Here is a 14,016-nt window from a genome sequence, read left to right on the forward strand (position 1 = left end):
GAAGAAAATAATTCTGACAGCTGCAAGCCTTCTGTTTTACAAACTGCACAGAATGGATGTACTTCCTCTTAACATTCTCATAAACAGAGAGTGCTGAGCAAATGCAAACTGCCCCAGTAGAAGCCACTGGGGTGTAGGCTTCAACTAATGAATTGTTCTTATCTTTACAGAGGCAACCTCACTAGCCCCCTATCAAACCCACCACAGTTGTCCTTGGAGCCACGAATAAGATGGATTGAACAAAATTCCACTTCAGGTGATGGAATTTCCAGGGCCAGCAAGGTACAAGCAGAAGCTGCCCACTCGCAAAGAGCAGCGGCCTTAAATTCTTCAGAGTGAGAACACTGTTTCCTTTAAGAACTAACATCCAGCACTGGGCCACCTGAATATATATACTAATAAAGTCAGATGGAAATTCCAGACACCTCTTTTACTCAAGGCATGAACTCCTCACAGGCGATCAACATTCTATTAAGCAAGCCTCTTAGGAACATGCTTTCCCTCAGAGGCTGTTTGCATTTACAACATGCTACGTTTTTCTAAGGCCAATTTGGGATCCATGGTTGCACAATATGTAATTAATTTTGTCACCTATCTTCTTAATGGATCAAACTCGCCCATGAATGAAAAGGCAGCACCTTGGTGGTTCCAAATATCCTGTTAGCTGGACCAGAAGAAGGAGAGTATATCCTCCTTGGCCATAGACCCACATTCGGAACCAGCAATGCAGTTTAGTAGCAAGCAATTTATATGTTTAAATGAAGCTTATTTCTTAATATCATTAGCTAATAAGTGTAGTTTATCAAGCACCTACAATGTGCTAGGTATTATGCCATGCACTTGACAGAGCATATCTCTGCTCCTACTGCACCTCAGGAGGGTGAGATTTTCTAGCTCTTGAAGTGCTTCTGCATACATCATCGTTGATCCTCATAATAATCCTGTAAGCAAGGAATCTTCTGATGAAGATGTTGTTGTTCATTTGCCAAGTCATGTCTGACTCTTTGCGACCCCACGGACTGCAGCATGCCAGGCCTCCCTATCTCTAACCATCTCCCATAGTCTGCCCAACCCCCTGGACTGCAACATGCCAGGCTTCCCTGTCCCTCACCATGTCCCAGACTCTGCCCAAGTTCATGTCCATTGAGTCAGTGATGCTATCCAACCATGAGGACACAGATCCTCAGAGAAAGGAAGCAGCTGGCCCTAGGTCACTTAGCTGGGACTGAATGTGAAATGAGACTGGAATGAGGGTCCTCTGACCTCATCCCAGGCTATTTTCCTCCATCCTAGGATGTGTCTGAATGAGCAGAGCACAAATTATTATAATTCAAGGCAAATAGGCCACATGCCCCCAAAGAAGAAAGATACAGAGAGATCAGACAGCAGAGATGATTCAGAGGTTCAGAGCCTGCCTGACTTGGAGGAAGAGGGAGCCAGATGTGAACAGCAAAGAAGTCCAGAGGCAGAACAGGCGTGATAGTGGGGAAGGTGTCTCCACTCACACACCTAAGTCTGAGGTCTGAGCACCCAGTGGGGATGCGTTCTACCAGACCAGTTTCCCAGGTGACCAAGGCTCTTCGGGGAGCGCTGCTGCTCCTCCAGCCCTCAGAGCCTTTGAAGACACAATTTCTACAACAGGTTGCATAGGCTCTCTCCTCTTCATGGAACGAAGGGTATGGAACATACTTTATTTTTTCTCTAAAAAATCGACTAGTGTTAATCACACTCTTCTGTAATACAGATAAGAGCCTACATTTTCTCACTAAACTTTCCCTCATAAATCTGTCTTTTTTCATTGTCTTTATACCTGGTCAACAATTCTTACCCGATTTTAAGAGACAAGAAGAAACATGCGATCAAGATTTCACATTCTTTTTAATTGCTCTAGAAAGCCTGTCCCAACACACAGATCTACACACAGATGTGACGCTCTGAATATAGTAGAATAATGTTTTCAGAACTGAGAGGAGGGACACGGGGTTCTAAAATCAGTAACATGAAATTGCAAATAGTTAAAATGATCTTGAAAATTTCTTAAATAACCTGAAAAGCGCAATACCATCTACACAATACTTATCAGTTCCTCTCTTAGTCTGTGTTTCTCTACAGTTGCCAATCAGACATTAAGTTCTTCCTTCATGCTGATGATAATATCATCACAACCAACTTGCCTGGTCTCCTGAAAAACGTGTTTCCCATTCTGCTGGTGGTCAGAATCCTTAAAACTCATTCTTTCCACTGGTTTCAACAACAGGTAGCCCTGACTTGTTCACCATAAGCAACACAGAGAGTTGCTGCCTGGTCACGAGTGGCTAAATGGGAATGGTAAGGATTTCCTGACACCTCTCTTCTTCTTCAGGGTCAGATGTCATATTTTACTGACGACATCTAACAACTCCTCGACATCTTCTAATTGGAGGTCCAAGGACATAGGGAGAACCAAAGGGTGATAAAGAAAATCAGGGGCTTATCATCTATTCTATAGGAAGCTGCAGACTTTGCTGTTCAGATGTCATCTTCATTTCTGCAGTTCTTCATGCTACAAATATTTTTTGAGCATCTACTGTGTTTAGGTATAAGGTAAACAGTGTAGATAAAACCACCACGGTACCTGCTCTCACAGAGCCCACAGTACAGTGAGGGGGGAGTACAGAGGGCAGGACACTAATTAAAATACAGTAGGGCAACAGTATTTTAGAACTAACTACAAGACCTTGTAGAACTAACACCCCTAAAGATGTCCTTTTCATTATAGGGGACTGGAATGCAAAAGTAGGAAGTCAAGAAACACCTGGAGTAACAGGCAAATTTGGCCTTGGGATATGGAATGAAGCAGGGCAAAGGCTAATAGAATTTTGCCAAGAGAACGCACTGGTCATAACAAATACCCTCTTCCAACAACACAAGAAAAGACTCTACACATGGATGGTCAACACCGAAATCAGATTGATTATATTCTTTGCAGCCAAAGATGGAGAAGCTCTATACAGTCAGCAAAAATAAGACTAGGAGCTGACTGTGGCTCAGATCATGAACTCCTTATTACCAAATTCAGATTTAAATTGAAAAAAGTAGGGAAAACCACTGGACCATTCAGGTATGACCTAAATCAAATCCCTTATGATTATACAGTGGAAATGAGAAATAGATTTAAGGGACTAGATCTGATAGATAGAGTGCCTGATGAACTATGGAATGAGGTTCATGACCTTATACAGGAGACAGGGATCAAGACCATTCCCATGGAAAATAAATGCAAAAAAGCAAAATGGCTGTCTGGGGAGGCCTTACAAAGAGCTGTGAAAAGAAGAGAGGCAAAAAGCAAAGGAGAAAAGGAAAGATATAAGCATCTGAATGCAGAGTTCCAGAGAATAACAAGAGATAAGAAAGCCTTCCTCAGGGATCAATGCAAAGAAATAGAGGAAAACAACAGAATGGGAAAGACTAGAGATCTCTTCAAGAAAATGAGAGATATCAAGGGAACATTTCATGCAAAGATGGGCTCAATAAAGGACAGAAATGGTATGGACCTAACAGAAGCAGAAGATATTAAGAAGAGGTGGAACTGTACAGAAAAAGATCTTCATGGCCCAGATAATCATGATGGTGTGATCACTGACCTAGAGCCAGACATCCTGGAATGTGAAGTCAAGTGGGCCTTAGAAAGCATCACTACGAACAAAGCTAGTGGAGGTGATGGAATTCCAGTTGAGCTCTTTCAAATCCTGAAAGATAATGCTGTGAAAGTGCTGCACTCAATATGCCAGCAAATTTGGAAAACTCAGCAGTGGCCACAGGACTGGAGAAGGTCAGTTTTCATTCCAATCCCAAAGAAAGGCAATGCCAAAGAATGCTCAAACTACCGCACAATTGCACTCATCTCACACACTAGTGAAGTAATGCTCAAAATTCTCCAAGATAGGCTTCAGCAATATGTGAACCGTGAACTTCCAGATGTTCAAGCTGGATTTAGAAAAGGTAGAGGAACCAGAGATCAAATTGCCAACATCCTTTGGATCATCAAAAAAGAAAGAGAGTTCTAGAAAAACATCTATTTCTGCATTATTGACTATGCCAAAGCCTTTGACTGTATGGATCCCAATTAACTGTGGAAAATTCTGAAAGAGATGGGAATACCAGATCACCTGACCTGCCTCTTGAGAAACCTATATGCAGGTCAGGAAGCAACAGTTAGATATGGACATGGAACAACAGATTGGTTCCAAATAGGAAAAGGAGTACGTCAAGGCTGTATGTTGTCACCCTGCTTATTTAACTTATATGCAGAGTACATCATGAGAAACACTGGGCTGGAAGAAGCACAAGCTGGAATCAAGATTGCCGGGAGAAATATCAATAACCTCAGATATGCAGATGACACCACCCTTATGGCAGAAAGTGAAGAGGAACTAAAAAGCCTCTTGATGAAAGTGAAACAGGAGAGTGAAAAAGTTGGCTTAAAGCTCAACATTCAGAAAACGAAGATCATGGCATCTGGTCCCATCATTCCATGGGAAATAGGTGGGAAAACAGTGGGAACAGTGTCAGAGTTTATTTTGAGAGGCTCCAAAATCACTGCAGATGGTGACTGCAGCCATGAAATTAAAAGATCCTTGCTCCTTGGAAGAAAAGCTATGACCAACCTAGATAGCATATTCAAAAGCAGAGACATTACTTTGTCAACAAAGGTCCGTCTAGTCAAGGCTATGGTTTTTCCAGTTGTCACATATGGATGTGAGAGTTTGACTGTGAAGAAAGCTGAGCGCTGAAGAATTGATGCGTTTGAACTGTGGTGTTGGAGAAGATTCTGAGAGTCCCTTGGACTGCAAGGAGATCCTACCAGTCCATTCTAAAGGAGATCAGCCCTGGGTGTTCTTTGGAAGGAATGATGCTAAAGCTGAAACTCCACTACTTTGGCCACCTCATGCGAGGAGTTGACCCATTGGAAAAGACTCTGATGCTGGGAGGGATTGGGGGCAGGAGGAGAAGGGGACGACCGAGGATGAGATGGCTGGATGGCATCACGGACTCGATGCACGTGAGTCTGGGTGAACTCCGGGAGATGGTGATGGACAGGGAGAGTCGGACGTGACTGAGGAACTGAACTGAACTGAGGACAAGTGAATAGCACAGAAGTATGGGTGCTATGAAGATTCAAAGGACAAATACCTAAATTGGACCTGCAGGAGGGAGTCATCGAAGAAGGCTTCCTGAGAGAAGTGATTTCTAAACTAAGATCTGAAGGTCGAAGAATTAGCCAAAGAAAGGGAGGTTAGGAGAGAGAAGGAGGAACAGTTCCAGGTAGAGCTAACAACATGTGTAATGATCTACAGAGGCAAGAATAAAGGGTCAGAAAGGAAGGTTAAAGAGAAGACCAATGGACGTGATAATCACTTGGTTACCGGGATCTTTGAGAAAGACCATTTAGTAACAGAACTAGAGGTAAAAGCCACATTGCAAGGACTTGCAGAATAACCTGGTGTTAAGGTAGTGGAGAGGCTTCCCAGGTGGCGCCTGGTAAAGAACCCACCTGTCAATGCAGCAGACACACGAGATGTGGGTTTGATCCCTGGTCAGGAAGATGCCCTTGAGGAGGGCATGGCAACTTACTCCAGTATTCTTGCCTGGAGAATCGCATGGACAGAGGAGCCTGGTGGGCTAAAGTCCCCAGGGTCACAAAGAGTCAGACACAACTGAAGTGACTTAGCATGCATGCACGCACGTAAGGCAGTAGAGGAAGGATTGGTGGACTATTCACTTACGGAATCCCATTGAAAAGAGTAAGTCGGGAGAGTACTCTGAGGAGAAAACACTATCAGAAGAACACAGTTTTAGCGCAACTTGATTTCAGTGGTTTTGCTGAAGGAATATTTCAAGTCACAGTCTCCCACTGGCCAATACCAGACACAGGGAAGCAGGGTGCCATCAATCTCTTACAAAAACACATTTGCAATAGTTTGCATGGACTCTCACACAAGTTTCAATTACACAAATAAAAAAGAATGAAGTCAAACCTCACTCTCCAGGCTCAGTGGCTGATGCTAGCCCAGCAGGTCTTACCTGAAGCAGGGCAACAGAAAATGTTACCTCTAAGACGCCTGGGAGGCTCCCAAGCCCCAAATTATGTTCTTAGCATTACAGGAAACACTCTCATTAGAGAGGCGGTACTTTGCGCTAAACATTGCCCTGTTTTCTGTTCCTCCATTCAAGTTCTTTTAAAAATACAAGCATCCCTTGGAGGAGAGGCCCGTGGATGACGAATATCTAAAAGTAAATGAAAGACTTCCCCGATGGTCCAGTGGTTAATACTCTGTGCCTCCCTGCAGGCATGGCTTTGATCTCTGGTCAGGGAAGTTCTGCATGCTGCATGGTGTAGCCAAAAGAAAAAGCAAATCAATTCACCAAATTTCTTTGTTCCTTCACAGGGCAGGTAGCAGGAATGCAGAAATTAAGAGTGTGGGGAGGCTTGGAGGGTTGGGAAAAGAGTGAGTGCAAGTTGATCCCACCCCCAACCCCACCCAGCTCACTAACCTCCTGCCTGCCTCATACCAGGAAAAGGCAAAGAGGAGTAAAACCCAGCAGACAACTTGCCAGACAGGTGTATGACTTTCAAATGCCTAGGGTTCGTTACCTTTAGTGATACAAATCCTTCTAATGAGGTAAAATATTCAGAATTGTTTAGACTGAGATTTCCACCTCTGCTTCTCTAAATTGATTCAGTCTCCCAAGGCTACTGAATGAAAGAAATTCTTTTTATCGAGGACATGGTTTCTTTTGGAGTATGTGCAATTTGTGGGTAAAAATCATGGTGGCCCACTTTACTCCAGTAATAGTTAGTTTTCTAACCTAAGGTAAAAAGGTAAAGTCTACTACAAAAACAAAAATACACAAGGCTCACATCAAGAAAATCTGGCCTCTCTGAAGCTCAGCAGACCTATCAACAACAGCTGAAGCTAGGTGGCCTATAGCCCAAGAATCACAAACTGGTAGCCTTAGGACTGAATCCAACTCACAGTTTTCTTGGGTCACGTAAGTTTTTCATCTGAACTTTCATGTCTTTAGATAAGAACTGTTCTCTGCAAGTCTGCCAGAGGCCTCAAGATTTCCAGCTGTTCATATAAAGCACTGTGAGTGTGTGTGTGAAAGCGAAAGTAGCTCAGTAGTGCTTGACTCTTTGCAACCCCATGGACTATACGGTCCATGGAATTCTCCAGGCCAGAGTACTGGAGTGGATAGCCTTTCCCTTCTCCAGGGGATCTTCGCAACCCAGGGATCGAACTCAGATCTCCCACATGGCAGGCGGCTTCTTTACCAGCTGAGTGTATGTGTACTAAGTCACTTTAGTCATGTCTGACACTGTGAGAGCCCATGGACTATAGCCCACCAGGCTCCTCTGTCCATGGGATTCTCCAGGCAAGAATACTGGAGTGGGTTGCCATGCCCTTCTCCAGGGAATCTTCCCCACCCAGGGATCAAATCTGTGTTTCATAGTCTCCTGAATTTAGCACTAATGCCACCTGGGAAGCCCATATAAAGCACTACTTACTATTTCTTGCCTAGTTCTTGTAGACATTTGAGTTTGGGACCACCGGTTTATACATAGTGCTGTTAGAAACAAACTACCCGTCCTACTAAGGCAGAGCTCAGGGCTTAACACTAAGCCTGCTGGGGTTACTGAGTAACAGGATCACTAAAAATCAATAAATTACAACAGTGTGCAGCACCCCTTGCAATCAGACTCTCAACAAAACAGGAGACTGGAACACCAGTGGGGCTCACTCATCCCAGGATAAGCCCCGTGACCATGGCTTTGAAATCACCTTAGAACAGAAGCATCTGCCACGAGTCACCGTCTGTTCTCACTGCTCCCACAAGATCCCTGACATCTGGATGTCCTAGAACACAAGCCTGGCAGCCAAAATCCGAGTCTGGCTTGGCATAGGGAACAATTCCACTATTCAGTGAGCTGTGGCTATACCGCAGCATCTGTAGGATCCAACGAACAACACTCAATTTGGAGCAATTCACACCCGGCGCTCAGCCAGTCAAGCCACTCGGTGGCTATTTAAGACATTTATTGCATGTAATACAGAAACTGTGCCATCCCTTGTCTGTCTGCAAGTGCAGGCAAAGAGGAGTTAGGTCCTCACCCCTAAACTCACCTCAGTTCCACATGACACTTCCCAGGCATTGAATCCAAGAATCAGAAAGCTAGTGCTCAAAAAAGCCTGTGATAGCCTCTAAATCTCCTCATTCCTCAAACTTCTTCACAAATGAGAAATTAGGCCCAGTAAGTTGATATGACCAGTCCAAAGGCTCATCACACAAGCATCTTAAAAAGGACTAGAATGTAGATCTCTGAGACCTCCACCATGAGGGTGTCCTGTCTGTGATCAGCCCCTCGAGGCAACCTCCGTGTCCTTCTGCAGCCCAGCCCAGGGTTCCTGGACTTGACTTCTGTGACCCATGTGGGCAGCCTAGTTCAAGGTCATCACTAGGGTTTGGGTCAAAGCTCTCTGGTAATAAAGGGGTTCCCCTGCTTTGATAGGCCCTCTGTGCATAGATTCCCTTGGGGATATGGCAGGGAATACTGGCTGGTTGGAGAGTAGAATGCTATACCCTAGCCACAGAGCTCATCTACAAAGACAAACTGGTACTTCTTTTAATCCAACTTACTCATCACAAAAGTGCTGTTTTCTCTACCTCACCATGACTTTCACTCTCTCAAGAGCCCTCTGAATGTTGCCCCAGCCCCATAACCTGCCCTAGACAGCCATTCTCCTGGAGCTCTCATCTAGAGTAAACTAAAGGAAATTCCTTACAACCAATTGCCCTGTTTTGTTTACTTGAGTGCAGCTTCAAAGTCTTTACATTATCCAGAGCCCAGCAATATCAATTAAAATAGATAAAATAATAAAATATAATTAAGCTCATATCTGAAAAGTGTAAGGGTATTCTTTACAGGAACATATGGATTTACTACACTGCTTTTTTAAGTATTAACATATTTATTCAAACATGTATTGACACATGGTTTATAGCGGCAAAAGAACATCCCTAAGGAGGAGCAGATGAACAAAATATACATCACGAAATATCAAGCAGCTATTTAAAAGATAGTAACAACAGTAATTAACATTGAGGGGCTTTCATGAAATATTTTCATGGGTGCATAATTGATGCACAACTGTGTATTACAATGATTTAAAAAAAATTTATATTGGACTCCAGTGACCTGTGGGAGCCTATAATTACTATAGGTTGAAGGGCTGCCTGTAATTAATTTTCTCTGTTCCTATTCTCATTGTTCAGCGTTTACCAGGCCAGGTCTGGGGGTGAGACTGTCCCTCTCTGACCTGCAGTGCTATTATGGTTCACGGAGTCTGCGTCCTTGTTCTCCCTGAGAGCATCTATCTCATTCGTCATTGGGTGGGGGAAGAGGTCGGCAAGCCAATACGCGGGGCTCCATTTGCTGTATTAGACCACAGCCAGTCACCAAATAAGAAGCAACAGGGAAAAAATAACACAGTGAAAGGAAGCCCGTGTAGGAGACACCGTGGCCGACTCGCCATGACTTCCATCCCTCCATCCTTGTGGAGCAGCACACTGTTTGAGGGAGAAACTGACCCCAGCCCCCAGCTCTCAGGTTCAGCCCTGACCATTTCCACCCAGTCTAGTGATCCCACCCCCCTCACCACAAAAAGACTGGTTTAGGCAACCCAAGCCTAGAGCCAGTCAACACAGCACATTTCTTAGTCGATAAACTGGTTTAAGATTGGGCACCTGGCTGAGTTTGGGTCAGTGAGACATCACACATATGCTGGGGGCTTCTGGGAAAGGTCACTCTGATAGAGTTTCCAAAAGCCAGTTCTCTGCTTCTGGACAGTGGATTGCGGGCACGCAGTTAGGATTGCTGAGGACATTTAACCAGCATGAAAGAAGTCAGCTGAGGATGAGACCCAACCACAGGAGGCAGACTGGGAAAAAAAATAGTGGGTTCTGGACATCCCAGGACTGCTAAATCAAATCTCATTCCAGTATGTAGCTAATAAAAAGTCCACTTTGTTATGAGCCAGTCTAAACTAGGGTTCCTTTTTTGCACAAGAAGAACCATAACGGGTATAAAATTCTAGGCGGTGAATGAGGAGCATGCTCATTGACAGATAACATACACAAGTTATGAAATACCATGTTTGGCAAAAAGAGACAACGTGAAAGAGAAAGCACTATGCAAACAAACATAAATGCAGGATAAGATGGTGCTGTAAGAAATGAAGAAAAGAAATGAAAGAAGGGGGACAGAGTTAGTGATGAATTAGTGCCTCCACAAGATGGCACAACCTTATGCAAGACCTCACGTTCCGGGCACAAGACACAGGCCACGTGTGGTGATGCAGACAACAGTACAAGGCCATTCTCCTCTAGACTTAGCACCGGCCCAACCTTCATCAGAAAGCGCTATTAGAGGGCTTGGCCTGCATCCAGAGGACAACTGTCACGAGATCTGAAGGAGACGGAAGAAGAGGGAGGGGAAAGGCTTGCATTAGCTCATAGCAAAGCAAGAATGCTAGGCAAAATTAGTTCAAGTTAGACTATGTTTGATGATAACCGCTCGCTCTCTCTTCAGCGGGTAATCCTGTTTTCAAATTCATTTTAAGTAATATGATATTCAATCTTACTAACTTTTATGGTGAGCAGTGATACTGAGAACTGGGATCAAACACTTGGAAATACAGAAATCATCTCTTAACTCTATCCAATTACTTAGAAATGAACACAGAGAAGCTTTACAAGATTGTAGATTCTTGAGTTTAACCACTGGGAAAATCTGAAAGATTTCTCTCTACACTTAGGCATTTTTAGCAGAGGACTCTTCTGAATTAAGAGGTCTGATCCTTTCTTGTGTTTGCTGTGGGTCCTCTATAGGTAGGTAGTTCATGCTGTGGGAACAACCAAACACTTGCCCGAGGAGCCAACAGCACTTGGCTTCCTCGCAGACCACTGCACTTGGAAGTCTGGGCCTGTGTGTGCTTGTGCACCTGACCTCGGCAGGCAGGGGTGTTAGGAAACAGGTTCCCATCCCGGCTTTGGCAGTATGATGCCGGATAGCCACGGATACCTGATTTGATTTCTTTGTCCTAAATTTCATCTGTAAAATGAAAATATTAGACTAAATCAAGCAGCTTCTCATCTTATGCCTAGTGAAAGTAAAATTCATTATAATTGTCCACAGAGTGCTGAGTGCTAAGTTGGTTCAGTCATCTCCAACTCTTTGTGACCCTGTGGACTGAAGCCCTCCAGGCTCCTCTGTCCATGGGATTTTCCAGGCAAGAATACTGGAGTGGGTTGCCATGCCCTCCTCCAGAGGATCTTCCTGACCCAGGGACCCAACCAGCATCTCCTGCTTTGGTAGGCAGACTCTTTACCACCTGCACCACCTGGGAAGCCCCTAATTGTCCACAACATGCCACTGAACCTGGCCTTTCACCATCTCTTTGTTTTATCTCCTGTCCTTTTCCTTATCAGCACTCTAGCTGTTTCTGGAATACTGTGCCCACTGCCCATTAGGACCTCTGTATATGCTTGCCTTCTGGCTAGGATGTTCTTCCCCAGGATACTCACCCATAAGCCTTCCTCACAACTTTCAAGAGAGTCAAATATCACATTCTCTGTGATGACACACAATTGCAAATCCTACACACACCCCAATCTTTATCCTCCTATTCAGCTTAATTTTTTTTTCTTCCTTAGCCCTTAGTAGTATCCCACCACCTACTATGTATTTAACTTATTTATCTTACTGTCTGTCTCTCCTGGGAGAATGTCTGTTCTCCAAGGGCAGAGATTTCTCTCTGCTTTGTCCACTGGTGTATGCCTGGTAACTGGAAGGGTCCCTGATGCAGAAAATAAATTTAGTTAAGTTTTTCTGAACAGATGGCTGGAAGGGAGGGGAGGAGGAGAACAGCTCTGTGCCAGCTCTGAGGTCTGTGGGCTGCGGTGTCTACAATCGGAGGGCTCTCCTCTGTCGCCCCTGCACGTGAAACAAGGCAGCCCAGAGCTGCATGGGTGCGCATTCACTCAGCTGTAGACCCTCTCAAGGGCTGCTTCCTGCATGTCATGCTCTGAACTGAAGGGCCATGCACACCACTCTCAGCGAGACCACCGCCTCTGCCGCATCGCGTGTTAAACAGATAACTAACGAGAACCTACTGTGCAGTACAAGGAACTCTACTCAGTGCTCTGTGGCGACCTCAATGGGAAGGAAATCCAAAAATGAGGGAATATGTATATGTATGGCTGATTCCCTTTGCTGCACACCAGAAACTAACGCAACATTGTAAAGCAACTTCACTGCTGTGAAAATTAATCTTAAAAAGAGATCGCAGCTTTTAAAACTGTCTATGGGAAATTCTTTATATTGGTACTCAGCTCCATTTTCTAGAGTCAAAATTAATACTGTTTGAGGGAGCATAGTGGTATCCATCTCCTTTCTCAAATTCTTCACCTAAAATCCCCAGGAGGAAGAAAAGTGAGTTTCTCTGTGGTCAAGATACCTACCACATTGCTTTTAACAGGGAGTGAGGACGAGGCAGTGATTTCAGCCAGTTCCACTAGATGGCAGCATCGTCTGGCGTGCTGGTATCCAAAACTGACATTTGCCAGCCACACTGGCTACAGAAGCTCCCACACACCCCTCCTGTTCTCTTCCACACTTATCTCCTTGCCGCCTCTTCACTTTTAGCTTGGTTATTTTCAACCGGTAATTTACAATCTGCTCCTAAATGGTTCATGCTTAATCATGAGTGCATTTAACTCCAGCCTTGGAATTGTTACGTCTGCTTCTTTCTGCCAAAGTATTAATGCATTACGTAGCCCAGCCTCAGGCTCCAAAAAAAAAAAACCTCACTTCTCCCACAAAACTTTCCCAACCAAGCCTGGCTCTGATTCCAACTGTATATATGCGCTGTGATATAGTCAGTTGCATAACTATTTTTATATATTGGATAGAATGTGTGTGTATACATATATAGTTGACAGAGAATCACATGCACAGCTCTGGGCATCTGGAAGGCAAATGTACATTTTACATATATGATCTGCAGGTGACCACACTCCATATAACAGGAGTAGTCATGGCTCTACGAAATAGCATAGCTGCCAGAGGTTCAATTCATGGGTCAAGACACTAGATATGTTAACATTCATCTATGTCTTCCAAGTTTGAATTCCTTCCTAGTATTCAATTTAAGGTCCAGGAAGTCTTCTGAGCCAAAAAACTTCAGATAAACCTCAACAAAATATGATGTATAGACTTGAACAAGAGTGTGTAAATACCAATATAACTTTTAAAGCTATTTTGAAATGCTTTCTGTATTTCAATCCATGAAAATTTTTCCAACCTACCTGCAAAATAAAATGAAATCTACTTGTGGAAGTATTAAGTAAGGCTAAAAACAAGCCTAAGGTGTATTTTAAAGTACAAAAGGCCTTGTTTGTGAGTTCAAATTGCTTATTGGCTGTTAGAGGAAATGGCAGTGTCAATATTCTGACAAACCCCTACATAATGGGAGAACACAAATAAACACCGTTGGGTTTGCAGGTCTCTACAAGGTGTTCCTGACGCTATCAGATCACTGGGATCCAGGGGCGTCTGAGAGTTAGCAAACACACAGAAATTGTGAGAAGGAGAAATTTCATGTGCAAAGTTCTCCATCAGTTCAGAGCCCCATTTCTGAAGCATTTCAATCCTTCATCCACTTAGAAATGAAAACAGTCTACACGCAAACTCCAGAAGCCATCTTTTCTATCAACAGTCCTCAAACAGCCCTCAGCCTCCTAACGCTCCTCCACACTCAGAGTTCTTGCAAAAGAAAAGCAGTGATTTATCTGAACACAACCACTTGAAAGCTGTGACCAAAGGTTATTTCCCTGTAGACAGCAACACCATGGTGCTTAGTCATCAATTCCGACAAAGGTGTTACAACCAAATTAGTCTGGGCACTTTTAACTCAC

The 14,016-nt window shown here is 44.0% G+C and overlaps 1 protein-coding gene across 5 annotated transcripts in view; it reads right to left on the reverse strand.

Moving 5' to 3' along the window:
- TNFAIP8 (TNF alpha induced protein 8) overlaps nt 1-14,016 on the reverse strand; it is a 143,263-nt gene that overhangs the window by 58,438 nt on the left and 70,809 nt on the right. The window lies entirely within an intron of this gene.

Source organism: Ovis aries, chromosome 5 (genome assembly GCF_016772045.2).
Source record: "Ovis aries strain OAR_USU_Benz2616 breed Rambouillet chromosome 5, ARS-UI_Ramb_v3.0, whole genome shotgun sequence".
NCBI lineage: Eukaryota > Metazoa > Chordata > Mammalia > Artiodactyla > Bovidae > Ovis > Ovis aries.